This window comes from Rhinoderma darwinii (assembly GCF_050947455.1).
Source record: "Rhinoderma darwinii isolate aRhiDar2 chromosome 3 unlocalized genomic scaffold, aRhiDar2.hap1 SUPER_3_unloc_13, whole genome shotgun sequence".
In the NCBI taxonomy this organism is placed as follows: Eukaryota; Metazoa; Chordata; class Amphibia; order Anura; family Rhinodermatidae; genus Rhinoderma; species Rhinoderma darwinii.
In genome coordinates this window covers 179,615-191,884 of record NW_027461738.1, presented here as the reverse complement: position 1 = coordinate 191,884, position 12,270 = coordinate 179,615, and the positions used below count along the sequence as shown (strand labels likewise).

The window sequence follows — 12,270 nt, the reverse complement described above, 5'->3', positions numbered from 1 at the left end:
TAGTGGTTCCAGCTGTGCCCCTGGCTTACAGCTCTGAAAAGCGAGCAATATTTAGAGTATAAATCACTATAACTACAGCATCCCATTTGTCCAGACTTTTATTTTTCTCTTGATAAATACAAATCAGGTTGGTTGGACAACTTCTGCCCTTAGTAAATCTCTGCTTGCTGTCAATTATAATACTATTTTCTGTTACATACTCCTGTATATAGTCCCTTAAATGGACTCTGTCACCAGTTTATCAATTCCCAATTTCCTAACTAGCCTAATAGGCGCTCTGATGCTGATAACTACAGTGTGATTTGTTGTTTTTTGTTTTAAAAACGTTTATTTGCAAAGTTATGAGCATTTATTTATATATACTAATGTAGCTCTAATAGCCAAATAGGAGATGACTCCTTTTTACTCTGGGCAGCTAATGTTTTCTGTATGACGCTGTCCAATCAGCATACAACTTCTCCCCCTTCCCTGTCCAGCAACACAGTGTGATCATATAGTACACTGCAACATTCCCGACTGTGTTTTCAACAGGTGATATCTTCGGTTCTGTCACAGCTAGAACTGTGATTTTGGTGTCATATGAAAGAGTAGAATCCCGTCTTTCAAATGCCACCAAATCTGCTTTTTTAGGTGGCCCACAGCCCGAGATATGGCTGTTTGAATTGATCCCCCTTCCCTGTAGCTTGAGTTTCACAATGTGTGTGAAGCAGCTTCATGCTGATAGGACAGCATCAGATGCTGAGAGTCAGCTCCACCTCAGGAGAATTGCTGCTGTTACCTCCCAGATGTCTAATAAAGGCTAAATTACATATTTAGAAAATGCTCATAATTTTGCAAATAATAAACATTTTTTTTACTACAAATCACCCTGTAGTTATCAGCAGCAAAGCACCAATTAGACTAGTTAGGAGTTAGGGACCTGATAAACTGGTAACAGAGTCCCTTTAAGAGCTCTTCAAAAGTTTTTCCCACAATGGATGTTAAGCTTACTGGTCTATAATTACTTTGTATTGAACTTACTAATTATAGAAAACTCAATGACATTCATGGGGTCTCTGTCACCAATGAAAAACCCAATAGATTTTTAATCGCCTATAAAGAATTTGATTCATCATATACTTTAGTTATGTAAACTTAAATAATAAACAAGTGAATAAACTAAAGCAACAAATAGCAAGGCACTGCTGAGATTTGAACTCAGGATCTCCTGTTTACTAGACAGGCGCTTTAACCAACTAAGCCACAGCACCAAAGCACTTTTCTTCTCATGGTGTCCTACCACACAGCTCAGTTCAGAGCAAAAGACTGATCTCATATTTTAGGCTAGCCCCTTAGGTGTAGTTGCCAGAAGTCTTAACAGACAGGGTACATAAGTTGTGATGGCCGAGTGGTTAAGGCGTTGGATTTGAAATCCAATGGGGTCTCCCTGCACATGATCAAGTCCTGTTCACAACGTTCTATTTTAAGAAGAGAACTTCCAGAAACATATTAAAGTTTGTCACATATAGAAAGAGTTATTTTAATTCCATCCTCTTTGTCACTGATTAATTACATTAATAATAGTGGTTCCAGCTGTGCCCCTGGCTTACAACTCTGAAAAGCGAGCAATATTTAGAGTATAAATCACTATAACTACAGCATCCCATTTGTCCAGACTTTTATTTTTCTCTTGATAAATACAAATCAGGTTGGTTGGACAACTTCTTCCCTTAGTAAATCTCTGCTTGCTGTCAATTATAATACTATTTTCTGTCACATACTCCTGTATATAGACCCTTAAATGGACTCTGTCACCAGTTTATCAATTCCCAATTTCTTAACTAGCCTAATAGGTGCTGTGATGCTGATAACTACAGTGTGATTTGTTGTTTTTTGTTTTAAAAACGTTTATTTGCAAAGTTATGAGCGTTTATTTATATATACTATTGTAGCTCTAATAGCCAAATAGGAGATGACTCCTTTTTACTCTGGGCAGCTAATGTTTTCTGTATGACGCTGTCCAATCAGCATACAACTTCTCCCCCTTCCCTGTCCAGCAACACAGTGTGATCATATAGTACACTGCGTCCATTCCCGACTGTGTTTCAACAGGTGATATCTTCGGTTCTGTCACAGCTAGAACTGTGATTATGGTGTCATATGAAAGAGTAGAATCCAGTCTTTCAAATGCCACCAAATCTGCTTTTTTAGGTGGCCCACAGCCCGAGATATGGCTGTTTGAATTGATCCCCCTTCCCTGTAGCTTGAGTTTCACAATGTGTGTGAAGCAGCTTCATGCTGATAGGACAGCATCAGATGCTGAGAGTCAGCTCCACCTCAGGAGAATTGCTGCTGTTACCTCCCAGATGTCTAATAAAGGCTAAATTACATATTTAGAAAATGCTCATAACTTTGCAAATAATAAACATTTTTTTACTACAAATCACCCTGTAGTTATCAGCAGCAAAGCACCTATTAGACTAGTTAGGAGTTAGGGACCTGATAAACTGGTAACAGAGTCCCTTTAAGAGCTCTTCAAAAGTTTTTCCCACAATGGATGTTAAGCTTACTGGTCTATAATTACTTTGTATTGAACTTACTAATTATAGAAAACTCAATGACATTCATGGGGTCTCTGTCACCAATGAAAAACCCGATAGATTTTTAATCGCCTATAAAGAATTTGATTCATCATATACTTTAGTTATGTAAACTTAAATAATAAACAAGTGAATAAACTAAAGCAACAAATAGCAAGGCACTGCTGAGATTTGAACTCAGGATCTCCTGTTTACTAGACAGGCGCTTTAACCAACTAAGCCACAGCACCAAAGCACTTTTCTTCTCATGGTGTCCTACCACACAGCTCAGTTCAGAGCAAAAGACTGATCTCATATTTTAGGCTAGCCCCTTAGGTGTAGTTGCCAGAAGTCTTAACAGACGGGGTACATAAGTTGTGATGGCCGAGTGGTTAAGGCGTTGGATTTGAAATCCAATGGGGTCTCCCTGCACATGATCAAGTCCTGTTCACAACGTTCTATTTCAAGAAGAGAACTTCCAGAAACATATTAAAGTTTGTCACATATAGAAAGAGTTATTTTAATTCCATCCTCTTTGTCACTGATTAATTACATTAATAATAGTGGTTCCAGCTGTGCCCCTGGCTTACAACTCTGAAAAGCGAGCAATATTTAGAGTATAAATCACTATAACTACAGCATCCCATTTGTCCAGACTTTTATTTTTCTCTTGATAAATACAAATCAGGTTGGTTGGACAACTTCTTCCCTTAGTAAATCTCTGCTTGCTGTCAATTATAATACTATTTTCTGTCACATACTCCTGTATATAGACCCTTAAATGGACTCTGTCACCAGTTTATCAATTCCCAATTTCTTAACTAGCCTAATAGGTGCTGTGATGCTGATAACTACAGTGTGATTTGTTGTTTTTTGTTTTAAAAACGTTTATTTGCAAAGTTATGAGCGTTTATTTATATATACTATTGTAGCTCTAATAGCCAAATAGGAGATGACTCCTTTTTACTCTGGGCAGCTAATGTTTTCTGTATGACGCTGTCCAATCAGCATACAACTTCTCCCCCTTCCCTGTCCAGCAACACAGTGTGATCATATAGTACACTGCGTCCATTCCCGACTGTGTTTCAACAGGTGATATCTTCGGTTCTGTCACAGCTAGAACTGTGATTATGGTGTCATATGAAAGAGTAGAATCCAGTCTTTCAAATGCCACCAAATCTGCTTTTTTAGGTGGCCCACAGCCCGAGATATGGCTGTTTGAATTGATCCCCCTTCCCTGTAGCTTGAGTTTCACAATGTGTGTGAAGCAGCTTCATGCTGATAGGACAGCATCAGATGCTGAGAGTCAGCTCCACCTCAGGAGAATTGCTGCTGTTACCTCCCAGATGTCTAATAAAGGCTAAATTACATATTTAGAAAATGCTCATAACTTTGCAAATAATAAACATTTTTTTACTACAAATCACCCTGTAGTTATCAGCAGCAAAGCACCTATTAGACTAGTTAGGAGTTAGGGACCTGATAAACTGGTAACAGAGTCCCTTTAAGAGCTCTTCAAAAGTTTTTCCCACAATGGATGTTAAGCTTACTGGTCTATAATTACTTTGTATTGAACTTACTAATTATAGAAAACTCAATGACATTCATGGGGTCTCTGTCACCAATGAAAAACCCGATAGATTTTTAATCGCCTATAAAGAATTTGATTCATCATATACTTTAGTTATGTAAACTTAAATAATAAACAAGTGAATAAACTAAAGCAACAAATAGCAAGGCACTGCTGAGATTTGAACTCAGGATCTCCTGTTTACTAGACAGGCGCTTTAACCAACTAAGCCACAGCACCAAAGCACTTTTCTTCTCATGGTGTCCTACCACACAGCTCAGTTCAGAGCAAAAGACTGATCTCATATTTTAGGCTAGCCCCTTAGGTGTAGTTGCCAGAAGTCTTAACAGACGGGGTACATAAGTTGTGATGGCCGAGTGGTTAAGGCGTTGGATTTGAAATCCAATGGGGTCTCCCTGCACATGATCAAGTCCTGTTCACAACGTTCTATTTCAAGAAGAGAACTTCCAGAAACATATTAAAGTTTGTCACATATAGAAAGAGTTATTTTAATTCCATCCTCTTTGTCACTGATTAATTACATTAATAATAGTGGTTCCAGCTGTGCCCCTGGCTTACAACTCTGAAAAGCGAGCAATATTTAGAGTATAAATCACTATAACTACAGCATCCCATTTGTCCAGACTTTTATTTTTCTCTTGATAAATACAAATCAGGTTGGTTGGACAACTTCTTCCCTTAGTAAATCTCTGCTTGCTGTCAATTATAATACTATTTTCTGTCACATACTCCTGTATATAGACCCTTAAATGGACTCTGTCACCAGTTTATCAATTCCCAATTTCTTAACTAGCCTAATAGGTGCTGTGATGCTGATAACTACAGTGTGATTTGTTGTTTTTTGTTTTAAAAACGTTTATTTGCAAAGTTATGAGCGTTTATTTATATATACTATTGTAGCTCTAATAGCCAAATAGGAGATGACTCCTTTTTACTCTGGGCAGCTAATGTTTTCTGTATGACGCTGTCCAATCAGCATACAACTTCTCCCCCTTCCCTGTCCAGCAACACAGTGTGATCATATAGTACACTGCGTCCATTCCCGACTGTGTTTCAACAGGTGATATCTTCGGTTCTGTCACAGCTAGAACTGTGATTTTGGTGTCATATGAAAGAGTAGAATCCAGTCTTTCAAATGCCACCAAATCTGCTTTTTTAGGTGGCCCACAGCCCGAGATATGGCTGTTTGAATTGATCCCCCTTCCCTGTAGCTTGAGTTTCACAATGTGTGTGAAGCAGCTTCATGCTGATAGGACAGCATCAGATGCTGAGAGTCAGCTCCACCTCAGGAGAATTGCTGCTGTTACCTCCCAGATGTCTAATAAAGGCTAAATTACATATTTAGAAAATGCTCATAACTTTGCAAATAATAAACATTTTTTTACTACAAATCACCCTGTAGTTATCAGCAGCAAAGCACCTATTAGACTAGTTAGGAGTTAGGGACCTGATAAACTGGTAACAGAGTCCCTTTAAGAGCTCTTCAAAAGTTTTTCCCACAATGGATGTTAAGCTTACTGGTCTATAATTACTTTGTATTGAACTTACTAATTATAGAAAACTCAATGACATTCATGGGGTCTCTGTCACCAATGAAAAACCCGATAGATTTTTAATCGCCTATAAAGAATTTGATTCATCATATACTTTAGTTATGTAAACTTAAATAATAAACAAGTGAATAAACTAAAGCAACAAATAGCAAGGCACTGCTGAGATTTGAACTCAGGATCTCCTGTTTACTAGACAGGCGCTTTAACCAACTAAGCCACAGCACCAAAGCACTTTTCTTCTCATGGTGTCCTACCACACAGCTCAGTTCAGAGCAAAAGACTGATCTCATATTTTAGGCTAGCCCCTTAGGTGTAGTTGCCAGAAGTCTTAACAGACGGGGTACATAAGTTGTGATGGCCGAGTGGTTAAGGCGTTGGATTTGAAATCCAATGGGGTCTCCCTGCACATGATCAAGTCCTGTTCACAACGTTCTATTTCAAGAAGAGAACTTCCAGAAACATATTAAAGTTTGTCACATATAGAAAGAGTTATTTTAATTCCATCCTCTTTGTCACTGATTAATTACATTAATAATAGTGGTTCCAGCTGTGCCCCTGGCTTACAACTCTGAAAAGCGAGCAATATTTAGAGTATAAATCACTATAACTACAGCATCCCATTTGTCCAGACTTTTATTTTTCTCTTGATAAATACAAATCAGGTTGGTTGGACAACTTCTTCCCTTAGTAAATCTCTGCTTGCTGTCAATTATAATACTATTTTCTGTCACATACTCCTGTATATAGACCCTTAAATGGACTCTGTCACCAGTTTATCAATTCCCAATTTCTTAACTAGCCTAATAGGTGCTGTGATGCTGATAACTACAGTGTGATTTGTTGTTTTTTGTTTTAAAAACGTTTATTTGCAAAGTTATGAGCGTTTATTTATATATACTAATGTAGCTCTAATAGCCAAATAGGAGATGACTCCTTTTTACTCTGGGCAGCTAATGTTTTCTGTATGACGCTGTCCAATCAGCATACAACTTCTCCCCCTTCCCTGTCCAGCAACACAGTGTGATCATATAGTACACTGCGTCCATTCCCGACTGTGTTTCAACAGGTGATATCTTCGGTTCTGTCACAGCTAGAACTGTGATTTTGGTGTCATATGAAAGAGTAGAATCCAGTCTTTCAAATGCCACCAAATCTGCTTTTTTAGGTGGCCCACAGCCCGAGATATGGCTGTTTGAATTGATCCCCCTTCCCTGTAGCTTGAGTTTCACAATGTGTGTGAAGCAGCTTCATGCTGATAGGACAGCATCAGATGCTGAGAGTCAGCTCCACCTCAGGAGAATTGCTGCTGTTACCTCCCAGATGTCTAATAAAGGCTAAATTACATATTTAGAAAATGCTCATAACTTTGCAAATAATAAACATTTTTTTACTACAAATCACCCTGTAGTTATCAGCAGCAAAGCACCTATTAGACTAGTTAGGAGTTAGGGACCTGATAAACTGGTAACAGAGTCCCTTTAAGAGCTCTTCAAAAGTTTTTCCCACAATGGATGTTAAGCTTACTGGTCTATAATTACTTTGTATTGAACTTACTAATTATAGAAAACTCAATGACATTCATGGGGTCTCTGTCACCAATGAAAAACCCGATAGATTTTTAATCGCCTATAAAGAATTTGATTCATCATATACTTTAGTTATGTAAACTTAAATAATAAACAAGTGAATAAACTAAAGCAACAAATAGCAAGGCACTGCTGAGATTTGAACTCAGGATCTCCTGTTTACTAGACAGGCGCTTTAACCAACTAAGCCACAGCACCAAAGCACTTTTCTTCTCATGGTGTCCTACCACACAGCTCAGTTCAGAGCAAAAGACTGATCTCATATTTTAGGCTAGCCCCTTAGGTGTAGTTGCCAGAAGTCTTAACAGACGGGGTACATAAGTTGTGATGGCCGAGTGGTTAAGGCGTTGGATTTGAAATCCAATGGGGTCTCCCTGCACATGATCAAGTCCTGTTCACAACGTTCTATTTCAAGAAGAGAACTTCCAGAAACATATTAAAGTTTGTCACATATAGAAAGAGTTATTTTAATTCCATCCTCTTTGTCACTGATTAATTACATTAATAATAGTGGTTCCAGCTGTGCCCCTGGCTTACAACTCTGAAAAGCGAGCAATATTTAGAGTATAAATCACTATAACTACAGCATCCCATTTGTCCAGACTTTTATTTTTCTCTTGATAAATACAAATCAGGTTGGTTGGACAACTTCTTCCCTTAGTAAATCTCTGCTTGCTGTCAATTATAATACTATTTTCTGTCACATACTCCTGTATATAGACCCTTAAATGGACTCTGTCACCAGTTTATCAATTCCCAATTTCTTAACTAGCCTAATAGGTGCTGTGATGCTGATAACTACAGTGTGATTTGTTGTTTTTTGTTTTAAAAACGTTTATTTGCAAAGTTATGAGCGTTTATTTATATATACTAATGTAGCTCTAATAGCCAAATAGGAGATGACTCCTTTTTACTCTGGGCAGCTAATGTTTTCTGTATGACGCTGTCCAATCAGCATACAACTTCTCCCCCTTCCCTGTCCAGCAACACAGTGTGATCATATAGTACACTGCGTCCATTCCCGACTGTGTTTCAACAGGTGATATCTTCGGTTCTGTCACAGCTAGAACTGTGATTTTGGTGTCATATGAAAGAGTAGAATCCAGTCTTTCAAATGCCACCAAATCTGCTTTTTTAGGTGGCCCACAGCCCGAGATATGGCTGTTTGAATTGATCCCCCTTCCCTGTAGCTTGAGTTTCACAATGTGTGTGAAGCAGCTTCATGCTGATAGGACAGCATCAGATGCTGAGAGTCAGCTCCACCTCAGGAGAATTGCTGCTGTTACCTCCCAGATGTCTAATAAAGGCTAAATTACATATTTAGAAAATGCTCATAACTTTGCAAATAATAAACATTTTTTTACTACAAATCACCCTGTAGTTATCAGCAGCAAAGCACCTATTAGACTAGTTAGGAGTTAGGGACCTGATAAACTGGTAACAGAGTCCCTTTAAGAGCTCTTCAAAAGTTTTTCCCACAATGGATGTTAAGCTTACTGGTCTATAATTACTTTGTATTGAACTTACTAATTATAGAAAACTCAATGACATTCATGGGGTCTCTGTCACCAATGAAAAACCCGATAGATTTTTAATCGCCTATAAAGAATTTGATTCATCATATACTTTAGTTATGTAAACTTAAATAATAAACAAGTGAATAAACTAAAGCAACAAATAGCAAGGCACTGCTGAGATTTGAACTCAGGATCTCCTGTTTACTAGACAGGCGCTTTAACCAACTAAGCCACAGCACCAAAGCACTTTTCTTCTCATGGTGTCCTACCACACAGCTCAGTTCAGAGCAAAAGACTGATCTCATATTTTAGGCTAGCCCCTTAGGTGTAGTTGCCAGAAGTCTTAACAGACGGGGTACATAAGTTGTGATGGCCGAGTGGTTAAGGCGTTGGATTTGAAATCCAATGGGGTCTCCCTGCACATGATCAAGTCCTGTTCACAACGTTCTATTTCAAGAAGAGAACTTCCAGAAACATATTAAAGTTTGTCACATATAGAAAGAGTTATTTTAATTCCATCCTCTTTGTCACTGATTAATTACATTAATAATAGTGGTTCCAGCTGTGCCCCTGGCTTACAACTCTGAAAAGCGAGCAATATTTAGAGTATAAATCACTATAACTACAGCATCCCATTTGTCCAGACTTTTATTTTTCTCTTGATAAATACAAATCAGGTTGGTTGGACAACTTCTGCCCTTAGTAAATCTCTGCTTGCTGTCAATTATAATACTATTTTCTGTCACATACTCCTGTATATAGACCCTTAAATGGACTCTGTCACCAGTTTATCAATTCCCAATTTCTTAACTAGCCTAATAGGCGCTCTGATGCTGATAACTACAGTGTGATTTGTTGTTTTTTGTTTTAAAAACGTTTATTTGCAAAGTTATGAGCGTTTATTTATATATACTAATGTAGCTCTAATAGCCAAATAGGAGATGACTCCTTTTTACTCTGGGCAGCTAATGTTTTCTGTATGACGCTGTCCAATCAGCATACAACTTCTCCCCCTTCCCTGTCCAGCAACACAGTGTGATCATATAGTACACTGCGTCCATTCCCGACTGTGTTTTCAACAGGTGATATCTTCGGTTCTGTCACTCTGAAAAGCGAGCAATATTTAGAGTATAAATCACTATAACTACAGCATCCCATTTGTCCAGACTTTTATTTTTCTCTTGATAAATACAAATCAGGTTGGTTGGACAACTTCTGCCCTTAGTAAATCTCTGCTTGCTGTCAATTATAATACTATTTTCTGTTACATACTCCTGTATATAGTCCCTTAAATGGACTCTGTCACCAGTTTATCAATTCCCAATTTCCTAACTAGCCTAATAGGCGCTCTGATGCTGATAACTACAGTGTGATTTGTTGTTTTTTGTTTTAAAAACGTTTATTTGCAAAGTTATGAGCATTTATTTATATATACTAATGTAGCTCTAATAGCCAAATAGGAGATGACTCCTTTTTACTCTGGGCAGCTAATGTTTTCTGTATGACGCTGTCCAATCAGCATACAACTTCTCCCCCTTCCCTGTCCAGCAACACAGTGTGATCATATAGTACACTGCGTCCATTCCCGACTGTGTTTTCAACAGGTGATATCTTCGGTTCTGTCACTCTGAAAAGCGAGCAATATTTAGAGTATAAATCACTATAACTACAGCATCCCATTTGTCCAGACTTTTATTTTTCTCTTGATAAATACAAATCAGGTTGGTTGGACAACTTCTGCCCTTAGTAAATCTCTGCTTGCTGTCAATTCTAATACTATTTTCTGTTACATACTCCTGTATATAGTCCCTTAAATGGACTCTGTCACCAGTTTATCAATTCCCAATTTCCTAACTAGCCTAATAGGCGCTCTGATGCTGATAACTACAGTGTGATTTGTTGTTTTTTGTTTTAAAAACGTTTATTTGCAAAGTTATGAGCATTTATTTATATATACTAATGTAGCTCTAATAGCCAAATAGGAGATGACTCCTTTTTACTCTGGGCAGCTAATGTTTTCTGTATGACGCTGTCCAATCAGCATACAACTTCTCCCCCTTCCCTGTCCAGCAACACAGTGTGATCATATAGTACACTGCGTCCATTCCCGACTGTGTTTTCAACAGGTGATATCTTCGGTTCTGTCACGGCTAGAACTGTGATTTTGGTGTCATATGAAAGAGTAGAATCCAGTCTTTCAAATGCCACCAAATCTGCTGTTTTAGGTGGCCCACAGCCCGAGATATGGCTGTTTGAATTGATCCTCCTTCCCTGTAGCTTGAGTTTCACAATGTGTGTGAAGCAACTTCATGCTGATAGGACAGCATCAGATGCTGAGAGTCAGCTCCACCTCAGGAGAATTGCTGCTGTTACCTCCCAGATGTCTAATAAAGGCTAAATTACATATTTAGAAAATGCTCATAATTTTGCAAATAATAAACATTTTTTTTACTACAAATCATCCTGTAGTTATCAGCAGCAAAGCACCAATTAGACTAGTTAGGAGTTAGGGACCTGATAAACTGGTAACAGAGTCCCTTTAAGAGCTCTTCAAAAGTTTTTCCCACAATGGATGTTAAGCTTACTGGTCTATAATTACTTTGTATTGAACTTACTACTTATAGAAAACTCAATGACATTCATGGGGTCTCTGTCACCAATGAAAAACCCGATAGATTTTTAATTGCCTATAAAGAATTTGATTCATCATAAACTTTAGTTATGTAAACTTAAATAATAAACAAGTGAATAAACTAAAGCAACAAATAGCAAGGCACTGCTGAGATTTGAACTCAGGATCTCCTGTTTACTAGACAGGCGCTTTAACCAACTAAGCCACAGCACCAAAACACTTTTCTTCTCACGGTGTCCTACCACACAGCTCAGTTCAGAGCAAAAGACTGATCTCATATTTTAGGCTAGCCCCTTAGGTGTAGTTGCCAGAAGTCTTAACAGACAGGGTACATAAGTTGTGATGGCCAAGTGGTTAAGGCGTTTGATTTGAAATCCAATGGGGTCTCCCTGCACATGATCAAGTCCTGTTCACAACGTTCTATTTTAAGAAGAGAACTTCCAGAAACATATTAAAGTTTGTCACATATAGAAAGAGTTATTTTAATTCCATCCTCTTTGTCACTGATTAATTACATTAATAATAGTGGTTCCAGCTGTGCCCCTGGCTTACAACTCTGAAAAGCGAGCAATATTTAGAGTATAAATCACTATAACTACAGCATCCCATTTGTCCAGACTTTTATTTTTCTCTTGATAAATACAAATCAGGTTGGTTGGACAACTTCTTCCCTTAGTAAATCTCTGCTTGCTGTCAATTATAATACTATTTTCTGTCACATACTCCTGTATATAGTCCCTTAAATGGACTCTGTCACCAGTTTATCAATTCCCAATTTCCTAACTAGCCTAATAGGCGCTCTGATGCTGATAACTACAGTGTGATTTGTTGTT

General features: G+C 38.0%; 7 non-coding genes across 7 annotated transcripts; all 7 read right to left on the bottom strand.

The window, feature by feature from the left end:
• Window positions 1-1,176: 1,176 nt before the first annotated feature.
• On the bottom strand, window positions 1,177-1,250 carry TRNAT-AGU (transfer RNA threonine (anticodon AGU)). Its single transcript has one exon. It is a non-coding gene; the product is annotated as a tRNA-Thr (tRNA).
• A 1,485-nt stretch (window positions 1,251-2,735) lies between these two features.
• TRNAT-AGU (transfer RNA threonine (anticodon AGU)) lies at window positions 2,736-2,809 on the bottom strand. The gene has a single exon. It is a non-coding gene; the product is annotated as a tRNA-Thr (tRNA).
• A 1,485-nt stretch (window positions 2,810-4,294) lies between these two features.
• On the bottom strand, window positions 4,295-4,368 carry TRNAT-AGU (transfer RNA threonine (anticodon AGU)). Its single transcript has one exon. It is a non-coding gene; the product is annotated as a tRNA-Thr (tRNA).
• A 1,485-nt stretch (window positions 4,369-5,853) lies between these two features.
• On the bottom strand, window positions 5,854-5,927 carry TRNAT-AGU (transfer RNA threonine (anticodon AGU)). The gene has a single exon. It is a non-coding gene; the product is annotated as a tRNA-Thr (tRNA).
• A 1,485-nt stretch (window positions 5,928-7,412) lies between these two features.
• On the bottom strand, window positions 7,413-7,486 carry TRNAT-AGU (transfer RNA threonine (anticodon AGU)). The gene has a single exon. It is a non-coding gene; the product is annotated as a tRNA-Thr (tRNA).
• Window positions 7,487-8,971: 1,485 nt separating this feature from the next.
• TRNAT-AGU (transfer RNA threonine (anticodon AGU)) lies at window positions 8,972-9,045 on the bottom strand. The gene has a single exon. It is a non-coding gene; the product is annotated as a tRNA-Thr (tRNA).
• Window positions 9,046-11,576: 2,531 nt separating this feature from the next.
• On the bottom strand, window positions 11,577-11,650 carry TRNAT-AGU (transfer RNA threonine (anticodon AGU)). The gene has a single exon. It is a non-coding gene; the product is annotated as a tRNA-Thr (tRNA).
• Between the last annotated feature and the right edge of the window lie 620 nt (window positions 11,651-12,270).